The sequence below is a fragment of the Nomascus leucogenys genome, chromosome 23 (genome assembly GCF_006542625.1).
Source record: "Nomascus leucogenys isolate Asia chromosome 23, Asia_NLE_v1, whole genome shotgun sequence".
Taxonomy (NCBI): Eukaryota; Metazoa; Chordata; class Mammalia; order Primates; family Hylobatidae; genus Nomascus; species Nomascus leucogenys.
This window is the reverse complement of record NC_044403.1, coordinates 13,429,592-13,455,734: the sequence shown is the minus strand read 5'-3', so window position 1 is coordinate 13,455,734 and position 26,143 is coordinate 13,429,592. Positions and strand designations below refer to the sequence as shown.

The window sequence follows — 26,143 nt, the reverse complement described above, 5'->3', positions numbered from 1 at the left end:
TGTTTAAAATAGAAAACTCAGCTTGAAGCTGTCTTTTATTTGAGAAAAGTGAAAAAGATATTCGTGGAATATTATAAAAGATGAACAAGTTTGATGCCTAAAATGGACAATGCTCCTTTACATGTTACTTTAACATTTGAGAGAATGCTGTTGAAATGCAGAATTGGCTAAAAGTGTTAGAAGGAGTAGTTCAAGTTGTCTTCAACCAAGAGTCATCTAGAATTTGGCTGCACCCTGGTGTATCAAATATGCTGTATGGGAATGGGCTTATATTTTGATGAGTAATGTGTTTTTATAACAAATGAAGATACATGTTAGAATGTTGAGCTGGTCAAGTCTCACTAGGGATTTGAAGAATAGCATAACAGCAAGTGGACACCAAACAAAAATTGAGTTTACTTGGATACACGAGAACTCTGCCTTCTGACTTGGTCTGAGAACTTGTTCAAGGCAAGAAACAGTTTCTAACTTCAGCTGAATCACAGTGTGAAGGTGAACAAGTAAAAAAGCTCAGTTATCTGCAGAAGGTTGCTTGCAGTTTCAGTTTTACAAAGCTCACTGTTTAAATCTAGTAGTTACCTTTTAATCCCTTCAGATTTGTCAGCAAAAATTCTAGTATTTGGAAATGTGCCTTGATCACTTGCAAAAGGCTGTGGAAGACAGAAGTCATAGTAAAGTGTCAGGTATTTAAGAATCTGGTTAAAACTTCCAAACAAAGAATGTTTCAGACCCCAGTGTATTAACAGTTTTCCTAACTATTCAGCTATTCAATGGTCTTTTATTTTCTATTTTTAATTTTTTTGAGGTGGAGTCTTGCTCTGTCTCTGAGGCTGGAGTGCAGTGGTGCCATCTCAGCTCACTGCAACCTCTGCCTCCTGGGTTCAAGCGATTCTCCTGCCTCAGCCTTCCAAGTAGTTGGGATTATAGGTGTGCGCTACCAAGCCCAGGTAATGTTTGTATTTTTAGTAGAGACAGGGTTTTGCCATGTTGGCCAGGCTGGTCTCAAACTTCTGGCCTCAAGTGATCCACCCACCTCGGCCTTCCAGGTCTCAAGTGATCTGCCCACCTCAGTCTCCCAAAGTGCTGGGATGACAGGCGTAAGCAAGTACACCCAGCCTCATTCACTTACAGTTTTTAATTTTTTGTGGGAGAAAGGGCCAGTGACCTTTTTGAATGTGAGAAGGATCCCAAAGCAAAAGGTGATTTATTTCCTTTCCTTTAATTCTGCCACAATACATGGCACCCCAGCATCTAGAAGAATCTTCTCATGTGTGAGATGAATGTGTTTGATTTCTTTTGGAAAGAGTCGGATTTTATATTCATTTAGAAATATCTGTGCCTATAACGTGGTTGCAGTTGTACATGACACACAGTTGTTTATTTAACTGTGTTTCACCTTTTCATCTTGTGTGGGATGCTCACACTTAACCACATTTCTCTTTGTTGTGTAGTTTAGCCCTGACTCACTGGCTCTTCATCTGATCAGTCTGCCTTGCTTTTGTATCTGAACAGTTTCTCTCATCACCTGACCAAAATGCTCTGCCCCCATAGGTCTCAGCTTAGATGTTACTTCTTGGAATGCTTCCCTGGACAATGCTTTCCATATTCCCAAAGGGAGTACTTAATCTCAGTAAAATATTAGTGCTCCTGAATTATGGCATTCCTCTGCATGCATCAGACTAGTTCTCATCGTGGTTCATATAGTCTAATGCGTGCAGATGCAAGATTAGTCTCTTTCTTGTTCATTGTTCTTCTTAGTGCCTGATTTAGCACGTGGAACATAGCGATCATGCCTGATGAGTGTAATTGAAACAAAATAATTTTTTAGAATTTGGAAGTCATTTGTCTTAATGTATATTTTTCTCCCTTTTCTGGTCATCAGCATTAGAACTGAAGTCATCTTCAATATCTCTCTCTCTCATCCATTCATTAAATCATTCACCAAGTTTTGACAGTTTTCCTTTGCAGTGGTCATCCTCTTCTCCTTTTTCAGATTACTATTCTTGTTTTCTTTACTCATTGGTAAAACAAGTTTGGGAAATGCTAGTTAAGCAGTTAATGGTTTAGTTACCGCAGGACTTGACAAAACCTCTAAGGAAAGAACATTGTAAATTTTTACAGAAGGAATGCAAGATAGAACATTTGCTGTATTTGTTTGATCAGAGAAGCTTTTTTCCATCTCAGGGAATCTTATGTGGTTAATGATCTGCAAAACCCACCTGGGGGAATGCTGATAGAATTATGCAACAGTCATCCTCTCATCATGGGCTGTGGATCATTTGACTTTAACTTAATGATAGACATCAGCTATAGACAGTAAACACGTGGAAGGGAAGCATGCCAGCCACCTGACACTGAATGGCTTCTGACCCGTGCACTCTTTTGGTGGCTCAGACCATGTTACCTTGATTACCTGAAGGGGCCCCAAGTAGGGAATTATGCACCTTATTCACCTGCTAAAGACACTGCTAATTCTTCTTGCAGTACTTCCTCAATGCTGTCTTGATAATATTTAAAGAGTTTTTTAGCCTCTGCCTTTAGGCATCTTCAGAAAGAATGCCATCGTACTCTTATTTAATGCCTGCCTACACCACTGTTTTGAATCTGTAAGTGCAAGGGATTTAAAAGCCAACCACAATGAAGTTGAGTTTTTATTTCCCAGATTTGTGATTGACTGGTTTTGGATGACAAAACTTGATAATGCTTTTTTTTTTTTTTTTTTGAGACTGAGTCCCACTTTGTCGCCCAGGCTGGAGTGCAATGGCAAGATCTCAGCTCACTGCAACCTCCAACTCCCAGGCTCATGCAGTTCTCTTGCCTCAGCCTCCCGAGAAGCTGGGATTACAGGTGACCGCCACCATGCCCGGCTAATTTTTTTTTGTATTTTTAGTAGAGACGGGGTTTCACCATGTTGGCCAGGCTGGTCTCGAACTCCTGACCTCAGGTGATCTGCCTGCTTTGGCTACCCAACACCTGGGATTACAGGCTTGAGCCACTGTGCCTGGCCCAAACTTGGTAATGTAGAAGTCGTTTGCTGAGGTACCGGTATACAGGTGGCAAAAACAGTGGAAAGAGAGAACGATGATTTGTCAAAAGTATCTAAGAACTAAGTAAAATAGAAAGTTCAATTTTTGCTTAAAGAAGCCAGAGAGGAAAAGCCTGTAAAATGTTAGATACTTTTTGTCGTTGTTTTGAATATAAGTAGGGATCATGTTCGGGAAATCATGTTGTTGACACATTGATAATCCCATTAGATTTTTCCAGTTGCTCTGAGTCCTCCTTCCTAGCTCTGTTTCTCTTACATCTCAGATTTGATCTATCTGAAAATCTTATTCCACCTGACTTCAAAATATCTAGAGTCTCACCATTTAACTATCTACACAGTTACTATCATCTGTTGCTGGAATTATCTGTTGCCTGCTTCCACTCTTGCCTCCTTACAGTTTACTCATCACACAGTGGCAGAACTAATCCTTTGAAAGGTGAATCAGACCATGCCATTTCTCTGCAATCTTGCAATTGCACCAACTCTCATTCAGAAGAAAATTTAACATTCTTCACCCAGGCAATGAGCTCAGCCATCATCTGTCTCCCTGTGATATCTTTGCCCTCATGTTGTAACACTTTCCCCATTTACTCGCTCTAGTCACATCAGCTCCTGGCTCTTGCTTGAACCTGTTAAGCATACCTTTACCTTGGATTTTTTGCGCTTTCTGTTTCCTCTGCCTGGAATGTACTTTTTTCCAATGTACACATAGATTATTTTTTCACTTTCTTGCCTGTGCTCCAATTTTCCTCATGAATACACTTACCCTCACCACTCTATCTTTACCTAACTGTATTTTTCTGCATTGTTTGTATTACCAGCTGACATGTTGTTTTCTTATTGGCTGCCTTCTTTAACGAGAATGTAAGCTCAGTAAGAGGAGGGCTTTGTTTGTTTGCTTGTTTGTTTGTTTATTAACTTTTAAGTTCAGGGGTACATGTGCAGGTTTGTTATGTAGGTAAACTCAGGTCATGGGGGTTTGTTGTACAGATTATTTAGGCACTCAGGTATTGAGCCTGGTACCCATTATTTATTTTTCCCGATCATCTCCTTCCTCCCACCCTCCAGCCTCCAATAGACCCCAGTGTGTGTTGTTCCCCTCTATGTGTCCATGTGTTCTCATCATTTAGTTGCCATTTATAAGTGAGAACATGTGGTGTTTGACTTTCTGTTCCTGTGTTAGTTTGCTAAGGATAATGGCCTCTAGCTCCATCCATTTTCTTGCACAGGACATGATCTCATTTTTTATGACTGCATAGTATTCCATGGTGTACATGTACCTCATTTTCTTTATCCAGTCTACCATTGATGGGCATTTAGGTTGATTCCATGTCTTTGCTATTGTGAATAGTGCTGCAGTGACCATACATGTGCATTTGTCTTTATGACAGAACAATTTATATTCCTTTGGGTATATACCAAGTAATGGAATTTCTGGGTTGAATGGTAGTTCTGTTTTTAGCTCTTTGTGGAATCGCCACATTGCTTTCTACAGTGGCTGAACTCCCACCAGCAGTGTATAAGTATTTCTTTTTCTCCACAGCCTCACCAGCATCTGTTACTTTTTGACTTTTTAATAATGGTCATTCTGATTAGTGTGAGATAGTATCTCATTGTGGTTTTGATTTGCATTTCTCTAATGATCAGTCATGTTGAGCTTTTTTTCATATGCTTGTGGCCACGTGTATGTCTTCTTTTGAAAGTGTCTGTTCATGTTCTTTGCCCACTTTTTAATGGAGTTGTTTGTTCTTTTCTTGTGAATTTAGTTTCCTTACAGATGCTGGATATTAGACCCTTGTCAGATGCATAGTTTGCAAAAATGTTCTCCCATTCTGTAGATTGTCTGTTTACTCTGTTGGTAGTTTCTTTTACTATGCAGAGCTCTTTAGTTTAATTAGATTTCATTGGCTTTATCTTGCTCATTGCTAAAGAATAGTGCTTGTAGCAGGATTCTGGCATGTAGTAGGCATGCACCAGATGCTTGCCAAATAAATTAAGATGAAAGAATGTGTGAGCAAGCCCTCTTGTTTGTTATGGAATTCAGTATTTACTAGGAAAGGGTAGCCTGCTTTTCAGTAAATCCCTGTCATGTCTCTATGTTTATTCTAAAATTAGTAAGCTTTCTAACCATCAACAAACAGATAAACATCTTATTAATTGTTCCTCTCCTATTTCTCTCCTTTTCTTTTGTAGCATGATGTTTTTGAGTATTTAAAAACATTAAAAAGATTGGGAAAGGTCTAAGAGGTGGAAAGTAGTATAATCCATTCAGATAACTCTTCTTGGGTCTGCCTGAACAGATTTTAGGTACTGTTACTGTGTGATGTATCTAAAGCTTTCCTGTATCAAAGCGTTGATCCCTGGAACATTCCTATCAATGTAACATACTTAATGATAAATTGGCATTTGACCACAATAGATGGTATTTTTCCTTAATTAAAGAAATACATGAGAATAAATGTTAAATTTTATGAAATGACTGAAAATGAACTGTCCATTTTAATATTTATATCCAGGACATCACGACAACCTGTAGGTTCCCTCATGGAGGGATCATCTCTTTAGCAGCACTCCTTCGATGAGCACAGAGAGTATATATTTTAGAACCTTTAGAGAGAATTGGAAGCATTTACTATGTTTTGCTTTAAATAAGTTTGCTGAGTGACAGGAATAAGTCAGATAGCTTAAGTTTGCTAAAATACATAAGCAGGTAGAATTTTAAAATGCTAAATTTTGTAATATGTTCCCTGGGGGTTAGTTTGCTTGTGTAATATATCATACCACCAAAGAGATACTATACAAACAAATTTGGGGAGAATTTGATAAAACAAGTATTAGTGTTTCAATTCAAGCCATAAAGTTGACTTCTTAGGAAATTATATGCCCCAAATATTGATGGAAACATGTATTTCTCTGTATTGCAGCATGAACCAAACCCTATGTAACCTAAATCGCTAGCTCCAAAGCAAAACCAACTTATAATAACAGACCAGAGTTCCGGTAATTAAAAACATGACCAACTCTGTACAATACTCTAGCTATAGTAATGCTGTAATAAAGAATTATTACCAAAAATTTGCTGGAAATACAATTACGTGTATGTGTGTCCATGGGTAGAGTTGCCAAACATTGCATGGGGGTGCAACTAGTAATTTGGTTATTTCAGTTTATTAGAAGTTTAATAATCCTTTATAGCTCCCTTTTATCTTTACAGAATAGCACTTAATGACTGGTAAAAAGAATTAAAGCTATGGATTTGCCCGCAGGAATCAAGCAAAGGGCTTATGCTTTTGCATGAGTTTGCCAGCTGGGGACCATACTGAGAATAACTGTTCTCTCTCAGACTAAGCATAGAGATGCTTTATCAAGTAGCCTTAGCTTTTGCTTTCTCTTCCCTTGGTTGAGTTATACCAAAGCCTCCTTCCAGGAAATCCCTTTAATCCTTCTTTTTACAGTCAAATCAAACACTTCTTTATCAGAAATGCATCTATTTCCAACAAAAAACAAAAACCACATAAAACAAACAAAACCTGACAATTCACATAGCAAGAAAATTTCAAGCAAAATCTAAGCAAGGACATTGAGTGGCAAAGGAATTCCTTTCTAATATGGAATACACTACAGAAAAAGTATTCTATTTCCTAATTCTGAGCAGGGAAATTTTTCTATTTATTATTATTATTCTATTTATATTATTCTATTCTAAATTTTCTTTTTCATTTAGCTTTGCTTTTAGTGTTAACATTGCTATACTGAGACCTTATATTTACATGGGTAGCTTAGATTTTTCTAGGGCTCCCAGTAGTATTATACTTGTAGTATTTCACTTATGGATAAAACAAGGCATATATGAAGTAAAATTTATGCATATACATGCATATAATACATAAAAATATTTGCTTATATGCACAACTTAATTCCTGTGTTTTATTTTTTGTTATGCAAAATATTTTAACTGTAATTCTGTATACACACATTATATATATAAATTATTATATAATGTTATCTTAGTGGTTGACCCAGAATAGAATACAGATTTCCTTAAGTTTCAATGCAACTAGATAGAAAGGGATATAATGTCTGCATTCAAAGTAAGGGTTAATCTACTTTTGGTAGGTTAAAAGTAGAACATTTTCTTATCTGAGTTATTATATCTGTTAAAAAATAACTTGTAACATAATTAAATATGTCATAGTTGGTTTATTGCTATGCTGTAAAAATTTTTTTAAAAAGAACTTCTGAACTATGCCCTGATTAAATTAATTAACATGTCACATAGATTGCCATTTAGAAAGGTTATTTCTCTAAAATTGCTGCATTTTGAGCCTATCTTCTCAGTAAGTTTTTGCAATGTTATTTATTTATACAGTTAGCTATTATGATTATTTTGGAGATTCCTTTAGATACTAACTTTACTAATTGACAGATATTATCATTTACCTTTTTTCTTCAAAAATATTTCTAGATTTTTTTCTTCATTTCAGAAATTTGAATCATTTTATATACTAGTGAATTTTCATCATTTTGTACATGTTCATCTTCACATAGATGTATTATTTATAAAGCAGTTAGCTGTCCTGCTTATTGCAAAAGTACAAAGAGCAGTGCTTGGTGCCTTTGTAGCTTTGCCTCAAGATTGTTAATATGTTTCCTGGAAGTCCTACTATTGATTGACTCATATATGCCTCTGCAGTTCCCATTTCTATCTGATGTAGTATTGAGTTTGTTGCCACTATTTCCTTGTTTTTTCAAGAATAGTCATTTTACTTATCCTGAGTTTTATCGAGGTATATAAATATTAAGCTTAACCAAAAAAAACAATTTTGGGATGAATATATAACATTAGACAAATCTTTTTGTATAGGTTTAAGAGTGTGCTCGGTTACAGTTTAGAAATAGCATCTGGTCAGTAGTTCGCTCCCTCCTTCTTACTAATGTGCCCTTAGAAACACAGGAAAAGATGTATGCAGAAAACTGTGGTGACATTCAGCCTACTGCCTGTCTGGGAGGATTTTTCACTGCTATAAGCAGATAAAACTGGAAAGAATGCCATTCTTGTCTTTCTAACTACTGTCAGACAAGAAGAGCAAAAGAAAGCCCCCCAGAGAAAGCCCCTCAGTTTTGCTCTACTTGTCTGGTAGATAGGAAGACAAGCTGTCCTTCCTAAGAGTCAGAAACGTAAGATTCAGAAACATAGAGCTATTCCAGTGAAAAGCAAAGACAGACATTAGGATACTGTCCATTTTTTTGCATGGATACAGCCTTTGAGGCCATCAGACTGTTGTCTACACTACATTATATAGTCATTAACATGGTGTTTACTGTGGTTCACAGAATGATTGAAAAATGCTTATAGTTAAACCTTAAGAAGGCACAAAATTTGAATTTATACAAAAAGAAAAGGGTATAAAAATAGATAAATAAAAATGCCTAGATGCAAGAGTGATGGAAATAAGTCAAATGTTAGCAGTGCTTTCTTATCAGATGGAGAAATTATGGATGACTTTTCCTTCCCAGTTTAGTGTTTCTTTGTACTTCCGAAAATTTGTACAATATACATCTGTTATTTATAATTTTGTACATTGAGTGTGTATCAAGTTACTGTTTAACAAAAGGAAATAATGGGTGGAAAATATAAGACATTTATATTTTTATAAATACTTTTTAATATCCATAATTTCATGTAAAATTTTCAACCATCCCAGAGGTAGATTTTTATTGATATTTTAGAGTTATGACTAGGATAGTTGTGAAACCTTTCCAACTCCAAACCCCATGGTCCTCCTACTATACCTTGTTACAAACAGAAAATCATCCTTATGGAAAGCCTTAAAGGCAGAAAATATATAAAATAAGTATAAGTATGTTATGTGTATAAGGTAAAAATTTTAAAGACATTATGAGGTTATTAGCATAATTTCTATCTTTTTAAATTTACATATACCTTTTAATGTGTTTGTTACTAGTGATATATGAAGAAAAAATAATGTATAATTTCACCATCAAGAGATTATTTTACATCGTAGAGCATGTTCTTCATATTTTAGTGTGTGTACATTCATACACATACAGTCAAAGATTTCATAGCATTAATCTGAAATACATACTTCAAAAATTTTCAATTTGGTACCATTATTGATGGGAAGATAATATACTTTTGAGTTATACTGGTTTTATTGTGTATCAGTAGTGCCTGCTCAGAAAATCAGAACCTACTCTAATATAAGCAGTAAGATATTGAATGAAAGGAATCAATTACAGTGATAACAGAAGGACTGGAGGTACAAAAGAGAGAAAGGGCTGTTATCCAGGTATCAGAAGGCTGTTACCACCCAAGGCTGGAGGCCGTGAAATCGTGTTTGATACTGAGTTGCAGGAGAGGCTGGTGCTTCTGCTGCAGTATTAAAACAGCATTGTGCCATTGTGGCACAGCAGTCTTCTAGGAGCCAATACTACTAATATCTGTGAAACTATCAGGCTGGATACCATAGTCACCTACAGTGGCTGTCAGTAGTCCCCTGCTGCTGTTACCTCAGCAGAAAAAAATAACCTATACTTCTTCCACCTTCAAATCTCTAATCACTGGCAGGACCTGACAAGAAGCCAGCTGGCTAAGGATAAAAAAAAATGTAGTTTAGAGTCTTCCTGCCTCCTGTGAATCAGAAAAATGGGGATGGAGTTGATGGCCAATAAAGAGTTGGCACACATTTGTTCATTAATTCATTTTAGTAATTTTCTTCTTTCATACTGCTTGTTTTAATAACCTGCAAGTAAATAATCCACAATAATGTCAATTCATTGGCTGAAAGCATACAATGTAATTTATTAAAGGCAAAATATTGTTAGGCAATGAGTAATTGGAGAAATAGGATGGTATCAAGAAAGATATATGTGCTTTTCTGAAGCATCTCATACATAGTTTATAAGAAGAATGCAATATGAAAAATTAAAATCCGATAAATCTTTAAGCTTTTGGAATAGTATGAAAGTTGTATATGGTAATGGCATGGTAGAATTCACATAACTGATTAGTTAGAATAAAGACAATACTACTTTTTCATTATGGAAAGTAAACTTAGTAGTCTTCTCAAGATTATTAGCAAATTTTCCTTAAAATGTTTGCATCTGAAAAGATGGCTTCAGCCTGATTATTTTAAAGCCTGTGTGGTTCATCAGTTTAAGTAGGGAAGTGGGACTTGGCGATCTCAGAGGAGTTCTGTAGCCTCCATGCCCCTGCTACCCCCTTTTCATGGCTCACTACTGCCATTCACACAAGCAAACACTAGTTTCCCTCAGTCATTCAGATCATGGATGAATGCCATTCTGTGTTTAGCTTAACCACCATCATTCTTGATAAAATATAACTTTTGACTTCAGTAATGCATACCTAGTATAATAGGCTACAGTATTTCTTGAAATGTAGAGTCCGTATCAGTGGTGATACAAAAGATTGTTTTACATGTAACCAGATATGCTGGTATATAATATTAAGTGTTTGCTAAATTATTTGCTTTTCACTTCTCTAATGTTACTGATTAAGATAAGGGGAGCAGATCTCACCTTGGAGCTAGGATGCTGTCATGTTCCTCCAACCCTCACTGATTATCTTTGCAGCAGAGAGCAGGCCTCAGGCTAGCAGTGTTTGTCAGAAAAAAAAAAAAAAAAAAAAAAAAAAAAAAAAAAAAAAAAAGAGGATCCTGTGAGAATTGAAAGAGATAGCATTGTCTTTCCTTGACTTTAGTTTTATGGCCACTTTGTACTTATATGAAGTATTACTGAGTTTCCATTTAAGTAGTGACATAAAGTTTTAAAAAATAAATCCAATTGGAAACAAAATTTTATTTACAGAAGAAGACTAAGTGTACAATATTATGGGTGGCTGGCCCGTAACATGGTAGAATCACCAAGGTAATCGCTATGTGAATAATTGAAATTTTGGAAGCAGTAATATATATAGCACATTTGCTTCTATGTTTTTCTTCTTTAATTTTACATAAAGATAAAAAACAGAACTATAGGCTTATCTAGAAAAACTAGATAAAGATAATCATTCATCTACTTCTTTCTCTAGGTAATGCATATTAAGCTTTGGGTCCAACCCAGTAACTAAAAGGGATGATGGTGATGATGATGATTATTGATTATTGTTTTCTTAAAAGCCTTGATTCCTATTAAAATACTCTTGTAGCAAATTGTAATGAATTTTTCCCAGTTGGTTTACCAAGTGCATAAGATACAGATATCAGTAAAAATGTCAAAGTCTATGTTGATAATAGCCTATCTTTTCCCCAAAACGGCTTATTATTATCTATCTGCAGTGTATCAGAATATAAATAGTATTAGAAGGTTTTAAAAATATCAATTAGAATGGGAATGAAAGGAATACTGAAGGAAGGAAAAGAGATGAAGTGACGAAGCACCTTTTTTGGCCACCTCCCTGCTGCATGTCTCACTTTGGGTGCTACTTAGGTGTAGATAGAGTTGGCACCACCAAACAGGGTTATTATTAATCTTGGATCTCACGTATAACTTTTAATTTTAGGTTGAAAATATGAGAAAAGTGTTCTTATCATTGACAAGTAATTAGCCCCGGAATTTCCAAATCAATTTTGAATATCAGGAAGATTAAAAATTGAACTTCTAGAGGCCAGGCGTGGTGGCTTATCCCTGTAATCCCAGCACTTTGGGAGGCTAAGATGGGCAGATCACTTGAGGTCAGGAGTTCGAGACCAGCCTGGCCAACATGGCAAAACCGCACCTCTACTAAAAATATGAAAATCAGCTGGGCCTGGTGGCTTGCACCTCTAGTCCCAGCTACTCAGAAGGCTGAGGCAGGAGAATCGCTTGAACCTGGGAGGCAGAGATTTCAGTGAGCTGAGATTGTGCCACTGTTTTCCAGCCTGGTCAACAAGCAAGACTTCATCTAAAACAACAACAACAGCAACAGCAACAAAAATCGAACTTCTTTGTGGTTGTTTGTGAAGATTAGGGTCAGTAATGGACCCCTTTTAATAATTGTCTTTTTCTCTTCAGAGTTGCCGTTTAGATAATTCTGATTTGTTCGCTCTATTTTAAATTTTAGTTTGATTTTTTGGATTTTAAAAAATGTTATTTTCAATGTCTAAAGTTTTCTTTTATTCTTCATTTACTCTAAACATTTACTTCAAGCTTTCATGCAATTTGGTACTCATTTGTAAAATATCAACATACTTTAAGAAAGTAAAAGCTATACTTTTTTTTTAATCTTTGAGTCAGCATCTCACTCTGTCATCTAGGCTGGGGTGCAGTGGCAGGATCGTGGCTCACTGTAGCCTTGACCTTCCAGGCTCAAGGGATCCTTCTACTTCAGCCTCCTGAGTATACCACCATGCCAGGCTAATTTTTAATTTTTTTGTAGAGATAGGGTCTCCCTGTGTTGCCTAGGCTGGTCTCAAACTCCTGGCCTCAAACAGTCCTCTTGTCTTGGCCCCTAAAAGTGCTGGGATTACAGGCATGAGCCACTGCACCTGGCAAATCTGTACTCTTGATTATGCCCATGATAAATTATCTCAGTTATAGTACATCATCTGTGTCTATCTAAAGAGAGGAATAAGAAGAGTAGCTATTGCCACCAATGAGACTTTTTGAGAATAAGCATGAAAATAACTACAGATATTTTTAAGTTCCAGGTATCAAAATTATTATAGTCTGAAAAGCAATAGACTAGGAGTCAGAAGACTTTTAACTCATCAGTGACAGAGCTAGAGATAAATATGTGCTGTGTGTAAATCTCCATTTCTTTATAAAATGAAAATAATTATCTGTTCCTTTTCTACCTCACCGTGTTTTTTGCAATATTAGTATATAGATAAGTAATTTGTATGTATTTTTAAAACTCAACATAATTATGTTATACTTGTTATTTGTTGCTCAAATCTTAATGCTGTATATCTAATATCTAAGCATGTTGTGATTTATTCCTAGATGAAGAATCATCTAAGCCTATGGTAAATATATCACAAGGTATTATTTTTCTTATAGCAAACAGTCTCTAGAGCTACAAGGATGTATAGTTGCAAATGGAAAATATATTTTCTGAAAGATTAGTGAATCTGCTCTTGTTGTTTTCATATTTCTTCCAGTACTCTCCCAATATATTTTTAAATACTACATTTTCTACTTACAAAAGTAGTATGTACCTCCTGAGGAAAATGCAGAAAAACATCAAGAAGGGGACAAAACGTACTTAATCTCACTTCCCAGGCTGGGAAACTGTTTATACTTTGGCATAGTTCCTTTGTTTTGTGTCTGTGTGTTTGTGTGTATATGTATTATATATGTGTGTGTAATTCTTGTTTTAGACTTTTTTATTTTACGAAATGAAGACCATATGGTATAAAGAATGTGTACACCCTTTATAGCTGGATTTTTCACTTAATTCCTTTATCTGAAAAGCAGAACATTAATATTCATTACCACTTAGTTTAGGTTGTTAATAATAATATTTATTAATGATACTGTTAGGCTCACAGTTAATTTTATGTTGTAATCATTATTCTGCACTTGCCACTAGATGGCTCTGTTCTCAGAGTGACTATTTTTCCAAAAGAAAAAGTGCCCTGTATCATTGAAATGATGGGAAATTTTATTGCCCTTATTAACATTATATGGAATGCACACAAATATAATTGCATAATAATTCAACAGAGTATGCCTGTGATACTTTAAATGGTATTTCAATAGATCCACAAATTTAATATATCCCCTTCAAAATGAGGGTTATATTTACTTAGAAAGCAATATATTCACTTAACAAGGTTCACTGCCACTTGGTAAATCAATATTGGAATTATTTTTTCAGCTCTTGCTTTTTAGATCAATAACTTTGATATTTAGCACGTTATTTTTTCCCATTGCTTGGCTAATTTTTATCATAATTATCTTTTCTGTACTTCAGTATGATGACTGTCATTCTGTAGGCCCAAGAAATACACTGTATATAAGTAAGATTTTTTTCTGGATGGCTATTATGGTAAGATGTTTTACCATGAGTTGAATCATGATTACTCTCAAAGCCAATCTGGTTTTGGGTGGGTCCTAATTCCATACTAATTTCTATGGCCAGGATTGTACACTATGCAAATTTTCATTCTCCTTGAAGACTGAGTGCAGGACTATAAATTGCTGATGTGGGATTGAATAAAATGAGACATATGGATACAGACATTAGTTTCTCATGTGCAAAGAAGTTGTGGTCTTTGTTTATACAAAGCTTTCTAGACATACCCAACTATTTACCATCAAATCATATTTTATAGAGAGAAAAACAGGTATTTTAGGATAAACATTCTCACCACATGATGAACTGATAAAATGTCACACTCTATTTATACCCCTGGCAAATCTCAGTATTATGAATTAAGAAGCAGTTACATATGAGAATATGAAATTCTAAAAATGAAATTAGAAGTTTAACTGTTGTGCATAACTTCTGTGTTTTAAGGTTCATCATACCCCATTTTTATTTTCAATTTTTAAAAAATATGTAGTTACATATAGTTCATTAAATTCCAGGTCTAAGTTTATCAAATCTTCCTTTCTGAGGATAAAAGTCGATGAAGTTGGAGGTTGCTTAACAATTTCTTCTCTTTAATAGCATGTCATAGTTTTCATTTTTGCAGAATATGTATTCCAAGAACAGAGTAGCCCTTATATTGGTTCATATTACGTTGTTGGATTACACACAGTCACAGCTCTGACAGTAAAACTTTCTACCAACTCCCCAAGCTAAGTACTTATGTGTTTTAGAATGTTAATTTTCTAGATACTTTTAAAAAATTTATTTTATTTTATTTATTTGTTAATTTTTTTTTGAGACAGTCTCACTCTGTCACCCAGGCTGGAGTGCTGTGGCACGATCTTGGCTCACTGCAAACTTTGCCTGCCAGGTTCAAGCAATTCTCCGGCCTCAGCCTCCCGAGTAGTAGGACTACAGGTGCGCGCCACTGTGCCTGGCTAATTTCTTGTGTGTTTAGTAGAGATGGGGTTTCACCATGCTGGCCAGGCTGATCTGGAACTCCTGACCCCGTAATCCGCCCGCCTCAGCCTCCCAAAGTACTGGGATTACAGGCAGGAGCTACCGTGCCCAGCCAGTACTTTTATTTTAAAAATTTAAAATGGTAGCATGTCCTAAATAAAATAAGAAATTTAAAAGTTGAAAGTCCTGGAGATGGATGAAATAGGGAAAGAAGATAGGACAAACAGTTCCTACTTCTTAGAACTTGAAAGACTATATCTAAAAGAGTATTCCAGAACAGGGAAGCGTTGTAAATAATACCAACTTGTGCCAAAAAATATTACTCATCTTAGATCTCCCTTTTGGGGATTTTGGATCGATAAGAAACCATGTTTCAATGGAAGTGGTGCAGAGCCTGTTGCCTAGTGTGAAGAGCCAATGAACTAAGTCAGCAGGTTAAAACCTGACCCCCTGGCCCATTTATTTTTCTCTCTTTGCACTCTTGAAAAGCATGTTCCCTAGAGATCTATCCAAATAGTCACTGGAGTCCTGAGGCCCCACCCTTTGTCCAGTACACTGAACTGTGTTATGCAACATGGAAATTGTTCCCATTCCAATTCCTGACAGCCAGACTCTTGGAAGACAAGCAAAGAAACAGGATGCTTCTATGGAGCACAAACACTTAGCACTGACAGCTACAATCTGTGAATGAAACTATTTTTTATATGAGCAAATAATTTTTTAAAAATCCAAATATTATGAAGCATATAAACAAAGGTTCTAATAATTAAGAGTTCTTGCTGAATGCAAAGCAACAATTCTCCTGTTTTAAGGAGGTGAGGAAGAAGTGAATGAAATAAGTAGATGCCATTCAGTAGACCATCTAACAGGGTGCGCTGAGTTGTATTTAAGTGATTATAATGTGATATAATGAGTGGTCATGAGTAATACTTTGAATGTGAATGCTTTTTAAAATTTTCAGTGTACTTTTAAAGAAATTATTTAAAAGTTAAATTATGACTAGTGTATTTTTAAGTGTCTCATATAAAAGGCAATTTTGTATCTGTGTGTTTCTGGCTCTGTTTTTCAGTAGTTGCTGTTCTAGAAAAATCTAATGTGAATATAAAAATCACTTTATTAATAAGTATGACTAAATAATTGTGGCTTTGTGTGTGATAGATGAAGTTTGAATTTTAGGATAAGTGCTTTCTTCTTAGCCATCACCGCCTGTCCCAGTTACTAAAGGTACCTCTCTTTTCCCCTCATCAATTTTTTGTTTGAAAGATAAGTGAGATCTTCAGTGTGTGCTTAAGTCATTTTATAGTTAGGAGTGCAAAAAAGAAATCGCCATTTGAACTCCAGAGTTGAATTCAAAATTTTCAGAAATATGCACATACTTCATTTGTTTTTTGAGACTTCTTTGTTTTTCTCCTTGTTGGGTGGGTAGCCTTTGTTATATATGCCTTCCAAAGCTTTTTTTCCTGATTGTTGAATTACTTATATGTTAGTTTAATAGGTACATTAATTTTTTCTATCTAATTGGGAGTGAAAGAAGACTGCTGTTAAACATGAGTTCTTAATTATTGGTTGTTTTCATCTTTTAAAATTTTCTGATTTGAGGAAAGGCAGATAGACTTGGTTAAAATGATAGATTATAAGTATGTGAAATGTCTGAATGAGATCCTTTAACAAAGAAAATAAAAGGAATAATGATGATGCTTTTTTTTTGTTTGTATGTCTAGGAATCTTTATTTCTGAAATGATTTATATTAATAAAGGTAGTGTAGGAATGACTTTCTATATTCCTGCCTAGTATTCTTTCTGTTAATTTATAGTCTAGATGTTTTCACAGGAAATGACTTAAAAAATGAGTTTATTATGCTTGCTTATATAAAGGAGGATTTTTAAAATCTTTATTTTATTCTTGTATGTGATACACTATTAAAAACATTGACATATACATTTGCTGTTATCTTTTACTAGATTTTGAACTTCTTCCATATTTTAAAGATATCTACTTTATTCTGAATATTTGAGGTATTTAGACAGTAAAGAGATGGTCAATGGGCCGGGCACGGTGGCTCCTGCCTGTAATCCCAGCACTTTGGGAGGCCAAGTTGGGTAGATCACGAGATCAAGAGATGGAGACCATCCTAGCCAACATGGTGAAACCCCATCTCTACTAAAAATACAAAAATTAGCTGAGCATGGTGGCATGCACCTGTAATCCCAGCTACTCAGGAGGCTGAGGCAGGAGAATCACTTGAACCCAGGAGGCGGAGCTTGCAGTGAGCTGAGATTGGGCCACTGCACTCCAGCCTGGCGACAGAGCGAGACTCCTTCTCAAAAAAAAAAAAAAAAAAAAAAAGAGTTGTTTAGTGGATGTGAACATTTCTCGAAACACTTATAAAATTAATAGCACATTTTCTTTTTGTAGCCAGCTTTGTGATTTTGTCCCTTATGTTTAAACAAATTAAATAGCATTGTTTAGGTTTTAAAATAGCAACATTGTTCTATTAGGATTGATTTCGATACATAAATTCATTATGACATTTATTTTTTCCATTTGCAATTGATTTCTGAGTCTTCCCTTTCATACCCTGAGCTGTCTCAGAATCATGCTTTCTTTCTTTTCAATAACATTTTGCATGTTGTACATTTTACATTTGTATGTGTTGCTTCTTATCGTTAGTCTTCCGTCTTAAAATTAGAATGCCCAATGATTATGGTCTGTACTTGCCTGTGATCTTGAGCAAGTTATTTAACTTCTCTGAAACTCATTCTGTAATCTGTGAAATTGGCCCAATAATGTGGGATGTGTAAGACTGATTGTAAACATTAAATGAAATGATAAGGATACATGTGTAGCATGGCATTAGAAATGTAGTAAATTCTTGCTAATCATGGTTATATAAACATGCCAGAGATGATTCAAATTACACTGACAGCAAGGGCTGCCTGGTCTTTCAGGTTACACTGTGCTTCCCCTTCTATACACAGCTTCCCTGTAGTTCCCCTCTATACACAGCTTCAAGCATGCCAGACCTAAGAGAATTATTTCACTTGTTATTGCGACTTTTAACCTAACTTCTGTTGAGAGAAATTAAAAACAAGTCCTTAAGAATTGTTTGTTCACCGGATGTTAGTAGTGGATTGGCAAGTACTGTAATTGGGTTTTGTAGGACTTCTCTACACAAAGGATGGAAGAGCCACTAAGCATCCTCTCAAAGGTTCAAACATATTTTCTGGCAGGAGTTATTTTGTTAAATAATTCTAGAGGAGAGCTTACTAAGTAGCTTATTTTGCAAACTGTGAGGCTGCCACTCAGTCACTAAGTGTATCATTAATATGGTCTAATTATCTGAGTCCTCATAGTTCCACACTGAATTGGGGGGAGAAATCCAAAGCCTTGAAGCACACTGCCTCTTCTCTACATTTCAGAACCCAGTGATTGTATGCTTGAGAATTATTAAACATCAGGTATAAGGAGTCAGAGATGCTGAACAGAAATCACGTGATTACCCTTATTATTTTATATGTTTTTTGCAGATTTTGAGACATATTTGTTCATGTTTAACCCTTAAATACCTCTAAGCCGTTCTTTAACATGCAATGACTGATATTTTTCAAATTTTCCTAGCCACCGTAATAATGAAGACCCTTCTAATTACTTGGATGAAACATCCAAGATTCATTTTTGCCTGCCTTCTGAACTTCATTCCTTACTTTTATTATGTCGTAATATCCTGCCAGTTTCATGTCTGTCAACTCCTCCCTGTGCTCACAGTCGTAGTCCATCTAGTCATTCTCCACTCAGATGGTTGTCATGGTCCCAAAGGGTCTTCTCTTTCTAGCCTCCCACTCTCTAATGAGTCTTTCAAATTGCCTTCACAGTTACTTTCCTAAAATATACACATCTGCAGTGTACTTATTCAGCATAGAAACTGGCTACCCTGAATTTAATACATTAATTCAAATCCTATGGTGTCGATAATAATTACTTAGGACTTGTTTCAGTTTAAAAACACTGGAATCTCCCTTCTAATAAACATGGGTGCCTTTATATGTTTTTAAAAGACATTGCATACTGAATAATGTCTAGAGTAACAGAATAAATTTTTAGGTACAACATATATCTTTGATGACATTTGGAAGGAAATATTATGTTGGAGGAATAGGGAAATAGTAAGTTATCTAGGAAATGAAAACAGTAAATTATTTAACACAGCCTAACAGTGCTATAACTGTAAACAACACTTTAGTTCTGAAGTTAAAGGTCAGTGTTCAGAATGAAGGCAGACAAAATAGATATTCCCATGGCAGAACTGTTCTTTATAGACTTTCAGGAAACTCTAAATGACACTGTCTGCCAATAACGACTTTGGGAAATTGCATGTCCTTGTTTTCTGAATTTATTAATACTTCTATCTCCAAGTCTTCTTGGAAATCATATTTTAATCTTTTTTTTCTGTTTTTTTTTCTATCCCTGCCACATGTGTTAGCAAAACTCAGATTGTTTCCTTACATAACACTAATCATTCGGTATCCTCCATTATTTTAATTGTTAGGGTCATTTTTGTTTTTAGTATACCAGAACTTTGTCTTAAGAAAGAAATAATTGTGTTGATGGACTTGATGGCACAAAACAGGAGTTTTTTAAGTGGGAATGGAAAATAGTTTTTATCTTGAATGTTGTTCTGACTTGAGGTGGAATACTATATTAAGAGGGACTCTGAGGCTCTGAGTTCAGTGGGAAAGAGGGAAGTAAGAATTCGTGATGTCCGAGTGGGACATCTACTTGTAAAGGGGGTTGTGTCCCAGGGTTTCAAGTATGAACACTGTAATGAGAGGTTTGAACCTGGAACCATCTGATTACAAAGCTTACATCCTTAAACAGCTAATCTGGATTACCCCTCATAAAAATTTGCAAATGGTCAGGAAAGTGTGTTATAATTTACAACACTTTTCCACTTGAAGTACTTTAGACAGGACTAGGGAACAATTTAAGGATGTGAAAGTGGAGGTGGTAGAGATGGGGTTTATCTCTTTTCTTCTTAAATAATAGTCTTGGAATTATGAATCTGTATGCATGAGTCTTGAATAGGCATCAAAATCTTTCTAAAACTTTCACAGTGCAATGCTGTGGGCTGAATTGTGTCCTTTTCCCCCCAACCCAAATTGAGATGGTTGAAGTTCTAATCCCTTATGCGATGGTATTTGGTGAAGGGGCCTTTGGCAGGCAGTTAGGTTTAGATGAGGTCGAGAGAGTGGGCCCTCGTAATGGGATTAGTGTGTTTATAAGAAGAGACACCAGAGAGCTTGAACTCTCTTTCCATGTCCTCACATGTGAGGACACAGTGAGAAGGTGTCTGTCTGTAATCCAAGGAGCAAGCCCTCATTAGACACCATCCATGCTGCCACCTAGATCTTGGATTTCAAGTCTCCAGAACTGCGAAACAATAAATTTCTATGTTTTATGCCACCCATTCTATAATATTTTGTTATTACAGCTTGAGCTGACATGCCCATTCCCAGGTTTTACCCTGGAGATTGATTCAATAGTTTTGGAGACCGGCCCAGCATTTGAACTCTTCAAAATCTCCATACGATTTTGTAACATACTCTTAGGGCAGAGCACAACCGAATTTTTAATTTGTCTACAAGTGGTTTTCAGCCTTTTCTGCACATTAAAATCTTTGGAGCTTTTAACTATGATTGATTGCAAGGCTCCATCCATGATCAGTTAAATCTGGGGTAAGGTCAGGTGCTGGTGTCTTTTAAAGAGCTCCCCAGGTGAGTCTAACATGTAACCAAGCAAAACAAAGAACCACTGGCCTGAATTTATCCCTTTTCCTCTGTGCTTCTGCTCCATAAATCCTAGTTTCTAGAAATACAGAGTCCAATCATACTCTCTCTTCCCCTCTGGGTTCCCCTTAACATCTCAGACTGCCATTGCTAGTATTTTCTGAACAGCAAATCCATAGTTTCAAAAACCATCTTTTTTCTGTTGCCTCAAGTTTTCCAGTACTTTAAATCTCAGAATGAGGACTGTAAAAGTAAGAAAGTAAATTGACTTTCTAGGATTTCTGGATTCTGGGCAAATTGGTGTTACTTATTTAAAACTCCACATTTCAAAGATGTAATGGGTTTTAGATTTTATACCAAAACAATATTTGATATATGATGCCTTTTTAAAGGTTATCTCTCTGATTTTTTTCCAAAATATATTTATTGTATACTTTTTTGTAATCCCTCCCAGCTACTGTGTTGGCACTCAGGATGTAAATAAAATGGTAACGTTTAGAATATTTTTTACCAGTGTGGCATTGACGCGATTGGTCAGAAAGGACATTGATCGTAAACCACCCTATGGTCATCCTGGTGCATTTTGGCTCTGAATTTAATACCAAAAGGGGCAAATACATGCCCACCCTCTTAAGGCTTATAGTTCCTTGTAAAGTCTTGTATTTGAATGTATGTTGACATGACCTAGATCATTTTTGGATACTACCATAGAGAGTCTGATACAGTGGATCAGAGTTGGGGCTCAGTAATCTGCATTTTCAACATGTTTCCTAGGAGACTGGATAGGAAAAGACAACCAGGAAGGGATTACTCAGTTGTTCCGTAAAGCAATTCCCATTGTCTTCAATAAACTGTAGCCAACTCCATGCATATTCCTTTTATTTCTTTCAGGGTGTTTTCTGTGGAAAATCTCTACGGCCTGATAGTTGGCATCCTGGCAGTTAATTTTATGGAGAGTTAGCTTTTGTTCATTCCTACAACATCAGCTCCTGCTTTCCCTCCCACTGCAAACCCCAGTCAGTAGGAAACTCTAGAAACTTGAAGAGAATTACCACTTTGTTTTTCTTCCTAAAGGTGCAACTATTTAGTTGGATGTAAAATCCTACACTCTTCAGTTGTTAAATCTGTCTCTGAGTCTAGGCATCCCTCGGGTTTTATTAATCTAAATGACCACATTATCACAGCTGCAACTCATCTTAAGAACTATTTCTCAGAAAAAAACAGTAAGTGGCTAGTGACTCTGTACACTGAGAAAAAAATAAAGAACAGTTTAAATCTTATCAGGGTTTCTTTTGAAATTTTTTTCAGTGTTGGAATGTGTAACTTTTAATCTCATTTTGGGGAATTTTAAAATTTGGCTTGGATTAAAGAGCAAAATGTTGGAAAAGTAAACAGCTTATTATCTAAAGGCATTAAACATCTAAAGACATTAAATATCTAAAGATATTAAAGAATGCATATTTTCAGATTCACCTCTTTAAATACATTGAAATTTTCATTCACCAACATGGTAAATCTTTTAAATCTGTTTGAATTAACATATTGTAAATGATACTCAATATATACATATTGTATGTGATCTTATATGCAGTAAGTTATAAGACCCATGGCTTTTTGAACAATTGATAATGAACATTTAAAATGGTAAGATAGATCTTAGAAATGGTATCTGATTTCCTATTACAACACTTCTAGTGAGTTGTGTCATTTAATGTTTTAGATAAAATCTTTGAATTATGAATATTATGCACATGAAAGAGTGTATATAATATCGGTACAGTTTAAAGAATAGCAAACATTGGTGCATATTAGCCTCAAATTTAACACTGAAAGAGACATGTATCTCCCTACCCTCTTAAAACTTATAGTCCCTTGTAGAGTCATATTTGAGTGTATGTTGATAAGACCTACGTCATTCTTGAATACCAGCCCCAGAGAATCTAATTCAGTGGATTAGAGCTGGAGCTCAGGAATCTGTATTTTCAACATGTTTCCTGGTAGACTGGATCAGGAAAGACATCTAGGAAGGGATTACTCGGTTGTCCTATAAAGTAATTCAGTGTGTCTTCAACAAACACCAGCCAACTCGATGCATTTTCCTGTTACTGCTTTCAGAGTGTTCTACTATTCAGCTTAAGAAATAAAACATTATCAGTGACTACATTTTCCTGAGTGCTCTACCCTGATCCCATACTTCTCTCTTCCTTATACAGTTAACCTGTAGCATGAGTTTTAAGAAAAGCATTCCATAGCATGGATCTCTTAAAAAAAGAATTTTATATATATATATGTTTATTTTTGTCTATTTTTGAATGCATTAGAATCATACTGTGTTTCTTCTGTGACTCGCTTTTTTCATTCAGCTTTGTTTTTGAGATTCAACCATGTTGATAATGTATAATTATAGTTCATTCATTTTCCCACTATATATTAATGCATTATATGAAGGTCCTATAACATTAATCCATTCTAGTATTGATGGGTTTTTGGATTGTTTTCAATGCTTTTTTGAGTATTAACAATATGAATAAAATTATATGTGGCTTTTAGTGCACATGTACAAGTATTTCTCTAAGGCATATACCTGGGAGTTAAATTGTTAGGTTAAATATGGTATGTGCTTGTTCAGCTTTCCTAAATAGAATCAAAGTACACTCTAAAGTGTTTGTAACAATATACATTCTCCCCAGCAGGCTGGGTGAATTCTAGTTGTCCTATATACCAACAAATATGATGGGTGTAAAATGAAATTTACTGCGGTTTTAATTTTTATGTCTATGATGAAGAATGATGTTGAACTTCTTTTTATATATTTGGGAGTCATTCTTGAAATGCCTTTGTTTTTGTTCACTTTATTATTGTTGGTTTGTCTTCATATTATTTCATAAGATTCCTTTACATATTTTCGATATGTGTCTTTTGTCAGCTAGATATATTGTGAGTGTTTTCTTGTAGGATTTTTCTCAAATTTTCACTCTCTTTAAGGTGATTTTTAGGACAGAAATTATCTTTCAATTTTAATGTATGTGGATTAGTTTTCTCTGGCATCTATAACAAATTACCGCAAACTCAGTGGCTTAAAACAACACACATTTATTCTCCTTCAGTTCTGGAAGGTCATAAGCATGAAGTCAGTTTCACTGGGCCAAGATCAAGGTTTCAGCAGAGGCTTGCTTTCTCAGGAGACTCCAGGGGAAAATTCTTTTCCTTTCCTTTTCCAGCTTCTAGAGCTTCATTCCTTGCATTCCTTGGTTCCTGGCCTCTTCCTCCATCTTCAAAGGCAGCAGTTTAGCATCTTGTTTCCATCTTCACATTGCCTCGACTGCTGCTGTCCTTAAATTTCCTCTGCTTCTTTCTTCTGTGGACACTTGGGATTATATTTAGGCCCCATTCAGATAATCAGGGGAATCTCCCTATCTCAAAATCCTTAATTTAGTCTCATCCGCAAATTCCCTTTTGCCCTATAAAATAACTTTGACAGGTTCAGGGATTAGGATGTGGCTATCTTTGGGGGCCATTATTCATCCTAATATAGAAGATAAATTTATCTTTTTTTTTTTATTTTGATGGAGTTGGTAGTGGGACAGTGCTGTGACTATTGAATCTTCAGAGGCCAGATTAGCCCAACTTTGTAAGTAGTCTCTTTAGGTCACTGTGGATCAAAAATGAGTGACCAAATACTTCTGCCACTTAAAGATGGGGGAATATTTCTTTTTCCTTAACATCTATCACTTATACCAAATTTAAGAGAGGAAAAAAATGTGTGTGTGTGTGTGTGTGTGTGTGTGTGTGTGTGTATGTTCCTTCTTTTAAAATTCCTGAGCTCCTCTCTTTCCTCCCATGTTAAAATCGGTAGCATGTTCAGTCTCTGGGCCTAGTGCCTTCAGTTAGCTCACACTTGCTTTTTCATGTGAGGTTTGTTCTATGGCATAATCTTAGTAAAGCGTTTTAAAAACAAAAAAGATACAGAGGCTTTTTGCAACCCCTTCGCCTAATTAAATGATTCGTTAAAAGAATCTTGGGGCTGGGCATGGTGGTGACTCATGCCTGTCATCCCAGCACTTTGGGAGGACGAGGCCAGCAGATCACTTGAGGTCAGGAGTTTGAGACCAGCCTGGCCAACGTGGTGAAACCCCATCTCTACCAAAAAATACAAAAATTAGCCAGACGTGTTGGCACATGCCTGTGGTCCCAGCTACTTGAGAGGCTGAAGTAGGATTGATTGAACCTTGGAGGCAGAGGTTGCAGTGAGCTGAGATGATGCCAGTGCACTTCAGCCTGGGTGACACACCACACACACACACACACACACACACACACACACACACAATCTTGGTATGTAATGAACAGAGAAAATGCTTTCAGTTTTGTTTTGTGTATCTGGAAAGAAAATGAGATTCAAATGGGCTGAAGAAACAGGCCGTACCCCTAAGAAAGAAAGAAACTGAGAGGCAGATGTTCTTGGAACTTTTGCTGCGGAATGCCAGAAGCTAGATAAGCACCCAAGTAGAAACAGGAGGAAAGTGACTGTGGGCGAGAAGCCATAAGCACAAGAATTGTTTAAATGCTTCAGTTTGCATTTTAGTTCATGCTACGAGTTATGTAGTTCATGCTACAAGTTTATGCCTGGAGCTTAAAATTAGGCATTTTTCTCTATCTAAATTTCTTTGCTTTAATCATTGCATTTTAAATAATTTACTGTCCTTTCTTTTGAGATATAAAAGAAAGATTTTGTTCTTGCTTTTATTCTTATTTTGAGGATTGTGGCAATATGTAGAAAAACACGAGTAGAGCATTACTATTATTGACAAAATACTAATGTCACAAAGTTACTGACCTATAATGTCCTTAGACTGGGAAAAATCAATGCCTTGGTAATATCTATGCCAAGTGGCAAAAAGGAGACATGAGATATTTATGTTGTGCTATGTAATATTTGATTTTATGATATTTGAGTTTTGCGGGATATATTTGATGGATGTTATGATCTTAATAAGTGGAGATTGTCAACTCTTCTGTGATTGGCATATAAAAAATAATAAAAGAATTTCAAGGGACATTTAAAGAAACCAAATAACTGAGTAAAATAAGTAATTCAATATTTCTGCCTAAAGATGGGAACTTAAAATTTCATATGGTTAATGTGTCTTGATTATTGCGTGTTCCATCTTGTGGCATCATACACCCTGTAAATCTACAGCAGGAGAATACAGTTGGCATTAGAGAGGAATTTGTTTCATATGATTATCTAAATTATCCAAGAAGAATAAACTATGAATCTCTTGAACATATGCTTG

The 26,143-nt window shown here is 35.7% G+C and overlaps 1 protein-coding gene across 1 annotated transcript in view; it reads left to right on the top strand.

Moving 5' to 3' along the window:
* PDE3A (phosphodiesterase 3A) overlaps window positions 1–26,143 on the top strand; it is a 297,027-nt gene that overhangs the window by 82,812 nt on the left and 188,072 nt on the right. The window lies entirely within an intron of this gene.